Source organism: Equus przewalskii, unplaced genomic scaffold (assembly GCF_037783145.1).
Source record: "Equus przewalskii isolate Varuska unplaced genomic scaffold, EquPr2 ChrUn-10, whole genome shotgun sequence".
In the NCBI taxonomy this organism is placed as follows: domain Eukaryota; kingdom Metazoa; phylum Chordata; class Mammalia; order Perissodactyla; family Equidae; genus Equus; species Equus przewalskii.
The window spans coordinates 2,312,678-2,322,508 of NW_027228747.1; the positions used below are offsets into that span (position 1 = coordinate 2,312,678).

A 9,831-nucleotide genomic window follows, 5' to 3' on the forward strand; every position below is an offset into this window, starting at 1 on the left:
GTCTTTATATAAATGGTTCTGGGTTTGGCTTAGACCATGAGACAATTCGTTGGCATCTGCCTGGCTCATCACCCAAATTGGCATTCCAGCAGCTGGTCCCCTCCCTATATGCTTGTCGTTGCAGTCACCTACAGAGTACAGGAGTGTCTGCCCCAGTGTTGACACTTCTGGACTATGAAGGAGCAGATTCTTGTTTTCTTCCTCTTTCTCCACCCTCTTGGTTTCTTTTACATCTCTAGCAGATCTGGTGGTGGGGATGATGAGGGGTGGCAAAGGTATCTTCTCTCCAGGCCCCTACCTTCCTCCTCGTCTCAGATTCTAATCAGATAGATACAAAAGAGGATAAGTTTCCTGACTCAAAGCAATTAAAATCACCTCAAAGAGCGAGGCAACTCTACAGAATGAAGAGAACATTGGGTCAGAGCTGAGTCTAACATTCCAGGTTGGCTATTTACAGCTGTGTTAAAACCTACCTGAGTATTAATTTACTCATCTGCAAAATGGAGAGAATTAAGTTTTCTTTCCTGAGTTGTTGTAAGGACTAAGACAATTATTTTATACAAAAGCATCCAGCCAAGAATGATATTCAAAATATCGAACATCTGCTCACAGTAAATGCTAACCACAAGCAACAGGCGCAGCTGGATCGATGGCTGGCTGTTGCCTGATGGCTTTACAGCAGGTGCTCAGCTAATGCTATGGAGTGGCCCTTGAAAACAGCACAGTGCAGGACAGAAATAATAAACTGGCATCCTGTGAACCAGATACAGACAAGATGGGATAGCTTTTTATCTGTTGCCTACATAAATTTGTAAGTAATCTTTGGTATTTAGAAATAGAGAAATTTTACTTAAGATTCCGGATATCTAACTTTTCTTCTAAAATCAAAATTTCTGGCTTAGGTGAGCCTACCTTCCATCAACCTGATTTACAGCTGTCCTTCTTAGATAGGAGATATACTTTTATGTTCTACAATTCTCCATCATTTTTTACTATATCTACAATGAAATGTAGTGTGAATTCCCTTTCATTATTTTACTTGTGGTCTTATTTTTCTTTGGTGAAATTAAAGGAAAGTGAAATAATCCATCCTCCTGGGTCATTTCATTTGTTTATGTAACCCTCCAGCCCCTAGAGGCATTTAAGATTCTGACCAAGCTTGTGAGCAGAGATTTCCGTTAAGACAGATCTGTGGTTTAATCTGAGCTCTAGTACTTGCTAATGAGGTGAAAGCTACTTAACCTCCATGAGCCTTGGCCTCCTTATCTATAAAATGGAAAAAAAAAATGGAAACAAGAAGAAGAAGGAAGAGAAAGAGGAGAAGGATGAAGAATAAAGAAGAAGAGAAAGAATGAAATAAGGAAGAAGAAGAATTAGAAAAGTCATAGGATTATTGTGTGAATTAAATGAGGTAATTAATCTAAAGTGAGATAACTAATCGAAAGTACTTAGCACTTAATTCGCCATTTAGCTCTCTGGGCTTTAGTTTCCTCATATGAAGATGGCAGTGAAGATGCTTCATCAGTTTCTCACAAAGATAAAATCAGATAATGGTATGAAAGTGCTTTGTGACCTACAGAGCACATGCCAATCATGTCTACAAAATCCCTCCTATGGGGAAGTCTGCCCAGATCAACCTGACTTCAGAGTAGGAATTCTGGATCCTATCACTCATTCCAAAGGATTCTCCAGATACCATTCCAAACCTGAGTAGGATCGTAGACCTTCAGAAGATGAGAGCTACAAAGACCCCCAGGAATAGTCCGGTCCCACCCTGTCATTCTACAGAAGAGGACTCTGAATCCCAGACAAATGAACCTGTGGGGACCTAAAGCTAATGACTGCCTTGAAGAGACAAGACTCCAGGTAGCTCTGGTCCCAGACCAGGACTCTTTCCATTACAACAGAGAAATTATTCCTCTCATCACACAATTCAGCCAAGGTGCTCTGAACTTGGATAGCCCTGGGCTTGAGGTTGGCCTAGAAGATAGTCAGGAAATCAGTATAGAAGGAAAACAGAAAACATAGACCAGCTGACCCCATCAGAATACAAATTATTGAATCCTATTAGCTTTGTGTCTCCCACTCATTTCTTGATAGAATGTGTACTTCTTGAAGGGACAATCTCTATCTTGTTCATCTTTGTATCTTTAGATTCCTGACAATATGAGTCTGTTGATAAATGGATGGATAGATGAGTGGAAAGATGGCATGAAACTGGGCTTGGTTTACACATCTTCAACCACTGGAGAAGAAATGATATTGTCCACTCCAGAGACCAAAGAGCGCTGCAACCCTTGTGAATTTCTGCTTCCTGTTTTTTACAAAGAGAAGTGGGAGAAGGGTCAGAGGAGAGGGCCCAGAAAGTAATATGACAATGAGGCTAGGTGTTAGAGTTTTCAACAGTATCTATAAATATATGGGGCTATTTAGAAAACCCTGTAAGTTGAAATACATAGCCAGAAATATAATGATATAAATCTAGGAACAAGTGACAAAAATCTAGTGATTTACAAAATTGATATAAAGCTATCAAAAGAGAGTCTAGTATATAGATATCTACAAAAAATATAAAAATTAAGAAAGGTATAATGAGCTATAGAGCAAAAATAGAGATGAAGTTACAGATTTTAAAAAAAATACAGAAGTGTAAAAGGTGCAAACTGGAAGTTGAATAGATTATGTGAAGGATACTTAGAGGCACAGGGATCACAGTATATACGAACGCCTTAATGAAAGAGAGGGAGGCAACTTGAAGAACACACATAAGTCTAGAGATGATTCCTTGAGCACTTTCTGCATAAATGTCACTTGGCTAAGAATTTGACATATATTAACTCCCTTGCTCTTTAAAATAGCCCTGTGGGGGAGCCGGCCCCCTCCCGAGTGGTTAAGTTCGAGTGCTCCACTTCGGTGGCCCAGGGTTTCACCAATTTGGATCCTGGGCGTGGACATGGCACCGCTCATCAAGCTGTGCTGAGGCGGCATCCCACGTAGCAAAGCCAAGGACCTACAACTTGAATATATAGCTATGTACTGGGGCGGGGGCGGGGGGGTGGTTGGGGAGAAGTAGAAGAAGAAAGAAAGAAAAAAAGAAGACTGGCAACAGCTGTTAGCTCAGGTGCTAATGTTAATAAAAAAAGAAAAGAAAAGAACCCTGGGGCACATATTATTATCATTATTTTATAACCAAGAAAATAAAAGTTCAAAGAGGTAGCAATTTGTTATAGGTCCCAAGCTTGAAAATGGCAGAACCAGGATTCATAGCTCGTTGTCTAGAAATAGAAGCCTCTGGAAGTAGATATATAATGACGTGAAGTTATCTTGAGTTACAGATACTCAGAGAGGCACTCTATGTTTTACTGTACTATGAGATCCTTTTCAGAAGTTATGATCCTTTGTGGCCCTGGCTTGCTGAACCTTAAAAGGAATTTACTGGTGTCTTAGGGATGCCCTGATCCTGAGAGCTAGAACATAAATACTTGTCCTCTGTTTGCAGAGATGTATGTTTTCAACAGATTCAATAAGAGACTTCTCCTTTCATGTCATTTCACAATCTTCATTTTAGTCCCCCTCCCATCACTATAATAGTCAGAGGTCCCAGGTCTCCTCCCTGAAATGGAGACAATATTTGTCATCTGAGTTATCTTCTAATCTTTCCTGATGAATTCTTATGGTCTTGTGACCTCTACCCTCAAAAATTGAAGTAGTCACTGTTTTACCCTGTCACTAGGATACCACTGAGTTTTCCTCCTTAAGCCCAGCTTCAATAAATCAGATGCATATTTAAACCACATAATACCTATGTGTCAACTAGGGTAAAGGTAAAGGCAAAAAATAGTATCACAGATTGTCAGCACATGGCTGTTTAGCAGGTGAAGAAACAAGGACACCTAAAGACCATGTCAGAGAGAACAAAGAAAAGTTGATACTAGATAGAGCAGAAGAGCTCTCCAATTCTGTTTGCAACCACCTTTAACAGAGGCATTAAAAGATAAAAGAGAAAGCAAACACAATAAGGATAATGATGGAGAACATTGAATGCACATGCAAGGAGATGTCAAGACACAGAGGGATACAGAGAGAGGTTGGAGTTGGAAATGCATAAATGGAAAATGTGTGGAAACAAAGGAGTGGGTATAATGATGCAAAGTAAAGCTATATATCCACTTTAACTCTTTTTACATTTTGCAAATTTGATGATGTTTCTTCAGTTAAGTAGTAATATGTGCATGTTTCATTGGCAGAATAAAAACTAGGCTAAGCAAATGGTACTTCTGCTTGTACAGAGAATTTGGGGCCTCTGAAAGGCTTGCCAGCTCTCTTACAACACATACAATAAAAATAATATTCTGAGTTTAGTGCAGAACTAAACCAACTACTTTTTTAATCATAGTAAACTCTCAGACAATTGCCACCATAGCAAATGGAGAGTCCTGCTTAAATGGATGCTCAGTCTCATAAAATGTAATCAATATAGCATCACTAGGTTATCAATTATTGGGTATTAGACAAGAGTAAAGGGGGATTATTGGTAAAGATACATCAAATGCCAATCTGTCTTCAGTTACTAAGAAGCCTTTTGCTACATCCTACTCCTCACAATTACTCTCAATATAAGCTGCTGCTTCATTTCAAATGCCTTTTCTAAGAATACTTTTCTCTTCTCAGAATGCTCTTTCCTGCTCCTCTCTCCCCACCCATCCCTAGTCCTTTTGTATTCTAAACATCTACTAATATTTCCATCGTATTTAGCTCAAACACCAATGTCTCCATCTGCCTTACCAGGCTCTACTCTCACCACCACCCCAGGTAAAAGGACCCACTTTGGGACCCCCAACAGTCGTCTTTTATAGAACCTACAAATACTGCACTTCTTGGCTGATGTGTCTGGTTTCTTCACGAGATGATGAGTATCTTGGTGGCAGAAGACTATGTCTAGCAGAAAGGCAGCTTCCTAGGAAGTGCCCGTTAAGTGTTTGTTGAATGAAAATCAGTCTAGTAATAAGTCCCAGGGGTCAATTAAAAGAGTTAGTGGTCTGATAGGATACCAGGAACAACTTCAGTAGACATAAGTTGGCTAGAAAGAAGATGAGATTTCACTTATTAAATTGAATATAAAGATACAGGTTAACTTTTTATGTTTGAATTATTTGTTCGCTGTAGGTTTCAAAGATAAACTGCCTTCCAGGTTAGAGACTTGATACCTTATTATATATATTTTTGCCTAAATTTAATATTGAGCTTAATTTATTATTGCACAATGACTTTATTCATTATAAATCTCTTTCATCAACACAAAGAAGACATTAAAAGTTGTGTGGCCTCCAGCCAAATCACTTTAATTCTCTGAATCTCAATTGGACTAGATAAATTCTGAAGTTATTTCTGATCCTAATATTAAATTCAAATTATAGAGATAGAGTTAGAAAAAAAGAGAAAGAGAGATAAAACTATAGATTGTGGTAAAACAATGAAAGAAATGGATAAATAAATATAAGACTATGATGATAGACGTTGTCAGCATTAGATACGTGATATGGAAAGATGAGAAGAGAAATTTGTACAATAAGATTATATAGATTGCTCATAAGAATATATAAGTAAACTTAAGGTTAAAGTATATGATTCTTCATACCATATACAAAAAGTAATTCAAAATAGATCGATACCTAAATATAAGACTATAAAACTATAAAACTCTTAGAAGAAAACTTAGGAGTAAATCTTCATGGTGTTGGATTAAGCAATGGTTTCCTAGATACAGCACCAAAAGCATAAGTAAGAAAAGTAAAAAATAGGTAAATTGAGCTTAATAAAAATTTAAAAACTTTTGAGCTGTAAATGATACTATTAAGAAAGTGAAAAGTTGACCCACAGAATGGGAGAAAATATTTGCAAATCATCTATCTGAAAAGGGACTTGTATCTAAAATACGGAAAGAAGACTTACAGCCCAATATTAAAAAGAAATCACAATTCAAAAGAGGACAATGGATCTGAGCAGACATTTCTCCAAACAAGATACACAAATGGCTAACAAGCACATGAAAAGATGAGCCAAATGACAATGACATACCACTTCATACCCGTTAGCGTGACTATAAGAAAAAAATATAGGCAACGAGAAGTGTTGGGGAGAGTATAGAGAAACTGGAACTCTGAATACATTGCTGATGGGAATGTACATGGCACAGCCACTGTGGAAAACAGTTTGGCAGTTCTTCAAAAGTTAAACAGAAATTGACCATATGATCTACCAATCCCCCTCCTGGCAAAATGAAAATCCCACCAAGTAAAATGAAAACATTCACTCAAAAATTTGTACATGAATGTTTCCTAGCAACATTATTCACAATAGCCACAATGCAGAAACAACCCAACTGTCCAGCAATTGAGGAATGAATAAACACATGTGGTATATCAATACAATGGAATATGAATTGGCCATATAAAGGAATGAATTTTGATACATGGTACAACATGCATGAACCTTTAAAACATTATGCTAAGTGAAAAAAGCCAGTCACAAAAGACCACATATTCTATGACTCCATTTGTATGAAATGTCCAGAATAGACAGTTCTGTAGATACAGAAAGCAGGACTCAGGGGGATGGGATGTGACTGCTAATGGCCAGAGGATTTTGGTTTTTGGGTGATGAAAATATTCTAAAATTAGACTGTGGTGGTGATTACATAGCTCTGTGAATATACCAAAAACATTGAATTATAAATTTTAAATGGATGAACTGTATGGTATATTAATTATGTCTCAATAAAGATGATACATATGCATTTGTATGTATGTCTATGTATGTATACATACATCTTGTGATATTTGCATATATCACACACACATATGTAGGGATATATCCTTAAATCTTGGTCAAACCTAAATCACATTCATGAACCATAGAATTACAACGTCTCTGCCACACATGATACCTTTTACAACATCCCTAGGGATCAGTCTCTTCTTGAACCTCAGTCAGGCATCTTCCCTAAGCATCTTGGAATACAAATCACCCAGACTGACGTGTTCCCTGGAAGCCGACCTGTAACCCAAGGAAACAGTGTATTCCTCTTGGCGATGACTACTTGTTTACGTCTTCCCTATAAATAGTCATTATTTCAAATGCTCCACACCAAATGGATAAGACCTTAGTTCACGAAGTGGAGCTTATTAAATCCTGTTCACTCAACAGGTAATTACAGATTACCTACCAGATTCCTAGAACTGAATTAAGAACAGTCATCATCCATTCACTCAACAAACACTCTGAGGAGCTACTCACAGCCTCTTCCCTCAGGGAGCTGACAGTCTCATAAGGAAAATACATAGATAAACAGTTGCTCGTAAACAGTGCAATGAGGGCTCCAGCCCATGGAAGCACAGAGTAGGAGCATAGAAAGGAGGCACTGCCTTCCAAAGGCTTTACCTTCTCACTCAGGAGAACAAGCCACACACATAATTAGTGGGAGAATGGGACTGCGAGCCTCTAAACATGAGATTGTGTGGTGCACAGCACAAAAAGGCAAGCGTCTGGTATAGTTGCCAGACTCAGCAAATAAAAGTACAAGATGCCCAGTTGAATTTCAATTTCAGATAGACTACCAATATATTTTACTATATGTATGTCCCATGGGGCTGGAACAATTAAGAAAGATATTTCAACACTGATACAGATTGAAAGGAAGATGGTGATAAGGTTGATGATACTGACTCTTTTTTGTCCCACGCATGCATTGATTCATTCAGCTATTGGGTATTTACTGTGTAAAAAGCATTATGCTGCACCCTGTGGATACAATGGTAAGATAACAAGCAAACAAACAAGTGTTTCCCCTGTTCTTAGAGAGATTTTGGTCAAGTGGAGAGACAAATATTAATCAAAGGGCCACACAGATAAATCATCAGTGGCATCCCTGATTAGCATTTGACAGGAGAGTCCACAGAGCGATGAGAGCTGCTGAGGGCTGGGAGCTCACAGAATGAGGGAGAGCTCACCTGGCCAGGGAGACCAGCAAAGGCTTTCCTGAACAAGTGGATGTGGGGCTGAGATCTGAAGGATAAGTAGGAGCAGAAGAGTGTGAAGAGCATGCTGGAATGAGGGAGTGGCATGTGCAAAGAGAAGCACAGGGGACAGGAGGGAGTGTGGCACGTTCATAGAACTGAGAGCGGCCAGTGAGTGCAAGCAGGAGGAAGGGGCCACCGGGGGTCCACATCCTCAGATCACTGGCCACTATTTTAAGCAGAAGTGTGACCAGATCAGACTCTGGTGCCCTGTGAGGGGCGGCGCGGGAGAGCTGGGGCAGAAGCAGGGGCACAGGTGTGCAGACTGTTTGTCTTAACCCAGGAAATGGATTGTTGACCCTATGCCGGTATTAGGTCCCCTCAGCCACAATCATCACTCTATCCCATTTGATCTCAAGAAGTAAAACCAGCAATTAGGAGGCTGAGTGCCCTAGGGAAATGGTAAGTAAGCTATCTTGGGACAGACAGGCCTGGGCTTATCCTATGGCTCTCCTCCAGCCAGCTGTGGGGCAGAGCAGTCATGTACTCTCTCTGAGCCTTGGTGAGTTTCATCATATATAACATGGAAACAATTTCTGCCACACAGGTTGTTGTAAAGGCTAAATAAAAGGTGTGTGAAGAGTCAAGCCGTGAATAGGCCCTCAATAAAGGCTATTGTTGTTATTACCATCATTATATTATTATTATTACTTAATGTTACAGCTGTTTTTAGTATATCATGATGCTCACCCAATGGAAAAATATTCATTTATGAAACAGTTTGCAATGAGCCAAAATTATTCTACGTAGGAAATCATGTAGGCCTGATCACGTGACTTTAGAAATAACTTAAAAAGTAAGACACTGGAGCTTCCCGCTCTGGGCCCAGCTGTCCTTTGTACTCTATGTTGTGGCCTCTTTGAATCTCTGTATCTTCATGTATATATTCTGTCGATTGTGTTTTTCTTGCTTATTTATCAAAGAATGTTATAAAAATTAAAAATGCTCAATATTATGAACAGTCTTTGAATTAATAGAAATCATAGTCAGCATGAGAGCCACTGCCCCTACACATGTGTGGTGTTTCCAGTGCCCAACCCTGGGACTGACAGGAGGGAAGAAGGTCCATTTTCCAGATTCAAGAACAAGGTCACTGAACTTGCTCTGGGTCACCGTCCTGGGGGTTGTCTGGACAAAGCAGCTTGCTCCCTGGGATGTCTGGAACTGAATTGGGCAACTGTGCCTGGAGAAGCAGTGATCCGCATGGGTCAGGCAGGGAGGTGCTGCTGTGTGTCAGATCATCAAGGGCAAGGAGCAGAAGTGCTGGAAGAAGAAACCTTATTTTTCCTGTGGTGGGATTTAGGGCTTAATGATTCCAAGGCTGGGGCGGCTGGGTTAGGGGACGGGGCGTTTGTGGGGAGCACAGGGATGAGGCCTGTGAAAAGACTTCATTTTTAGCATCTTAAACTCCAGAACAGAAGAAAGGGTGTGAGGAGAGGAAAAGTTCAGAGGAAGGATCCGTGTTACTTGGGTCGTCCCATTCCTGCTCCTTTGTGGGCAAGATCCCTGTCAGCAGCAGCCCCCAGAGCCACCGCAGCAGCCGGAGCCCCCTGAAGGCTCACACTCAGAGCAGTCGGGGCTTTGGTGCTGGTGCCTGTGGAAAAGACAACCTGTGGTGGCTCTGGGAGCTGGGGCCACAGCAGGAGGAGATGGGAGAGAGACATGGGGCTGGGCAGTGGGGCGGGCATTTAGGGGGTTATTTTGGAGGGTCCTTGGGAGGGAGCTGACACTGCTGCTGGTTCTGCTGGCAGCACAT

General features: G+C 40.3%; 1 pseudogene; it reads right to left on the reverse strand.

Moving 5' to 3' along the window:
* Window positions 1-9,584: 9,584 nt before the first annotated feature.
* LOC139081494 (late cornified envelope protein 2A-like) lies at window positions 9,585-9,831 on the reverse strand (annotated as a pseudogene).